This window comes from Notothenia coriiceps, unplaced genomic scaffold (genome assembly GCF_000735185.1).
Source record: "Notothenia coriiceps isolate Sejong01 unplaced genomic scaffold, NC01 NC01_scaffold00001466, whole genome shotgun sequence".
In the NCBI taxonomy this organism is placed as follows: Eukaryota; Metazoa; Chordata; class Actinopteri; order Perciformes; family Nototheniidae; genus Notothenia; species Notothenia coriiceps.
In genome coordinates, this window is record NW_011334167.1 from 34,552 (window position 1) to 36,102 (window position 1,551).

Genomic DNA, 1,551 nt, shown 5'->3' on the forward strand with positions numbered 1-1,551 from the left:
CACACAGCTCAGTAAAGACTGTGAAATGTTGACTTTATTTGATCATTTCAGTAAAAACTAACGTTCATATTTCTCCTTTTGATTATAATTCTGATGAACGTTCAAAACAAAGCACTTTCAACTTACCACATAAGTTGTAAAATGCTTAATAAGCACCGTAACTTTCATGATATCATTTCTTGGTCATAATCGGTTGTTTCCGTGAACGGCCGAATGTTGTGTCACGGTAAATGTTGCGGCCGCAAGGCATTATGGGGCAGCATTTTCTCCTTTCCTTTCATAAAGGAAGGTCCAGTGTTTCTTAAGCTAAAGGAGGTTATAAAGGAAGTTTGAAACCTCCTTTCCCATCATCTAGAGAATTCGAACGGCTCTTATCATAGCTGCCACTGAGGGACTTCCGGGTCATTTCACTCCGTTAGGAATGTTCCTACAGCTGTAAGCTAAACTGACAATTCAACTGCAGCCCAGGGCAAACAATTACTAAGGCAGGAAGTAAAACAATACAAGAAATAAAAAGAAAAGGAAATGAATATTTTCATGAAAAGTTTAAAACTAAAGCCAAGGTCATTACACAGTATTATCTATCCTGTCAGAATTTGCCCAGTTGACATCAAAGGTCACCTATTATGCATAAATGCACTGGCCTTTCTGCGCGACTGTCACTCAAATGCGGGACATAGTCTCAATTTGTGGGACGCGGCACAAATAATAAAAATGCTGTTTGTGTGTGCAGTCCCGCACAGTGTCACCCTACACACACACACACACGGTGCTGCCCCTCACACTCACACACACACTTCAAATCAAGTTGCATAAATGCTTGAGCTACGTTTTTATTAGAATTACTGTGAAATCTGCCTATTATGTTTTCGTCATTATTACAACAAATACACACTTGCAACTGATAACACTGGCAATGATTTTATATTTATTAGACTATTATAAAAAATCATGCTTCAAATAAGTGGGCGTACGGTGTACACCCCGTGTGCAACGCCCACTACACCACTGGTCATGACGTCATAACTGGCTTTACTGTACGTTGAACTCCCTGGCAACATCCTGCCCACGGCCCAACCTATCGTCCGCATATAAAAAAAAAAAAAAAAAAAAAAAAAAAAAAAACATTGATACAGTCTGTTGGAGCCTATATAATCTCTTTTATATTATTTAAATATTTAATAGCATTTATTTTCTTTGGCTGTTTACTAGCGTGTTTATGTAAATGTAATTCTTAGTCATTAAAAGTCGTTTCTATGCTTTTATTTTGAAGGCAGTTTTGGGCCCAGCTGGGTGATAGAGCACCCTGGTGTAATTGTATATAGTTGGAAAGCAGGTGAGAAGGAAGCAGAGGGCACTATAGGCAACATGTTTTTTTAACCAGGGTATTTCAAGCCAGAAAAAAGAAGGAAAGCCCATAGGAAAACGGCTTAGGGAACAAAACAATAACGCGCACCCTGTTTGAATGTACATGGTTATTGGAAATAAAATGCATAAACGAACATAATTTGTCGTGGACCGTGGATCATTGCCGCTGCGTAAGTTCTGCTA

General features: G+C 38.7%; 1 protein-coding gene across 3 annotated transcripts in view; it reads right to left on the reverse strand.

The window, feature by feature from the left end:
• Positions 1–1,551, reverse strand: part of LOC104961473 (glycerol kinase) — a 59,755-nt gene that overhangs the window by 29,989 nt on the left and 28,215 nt on the right. The gene's annotated exons all lie outside the window — the stretch shown is intronic.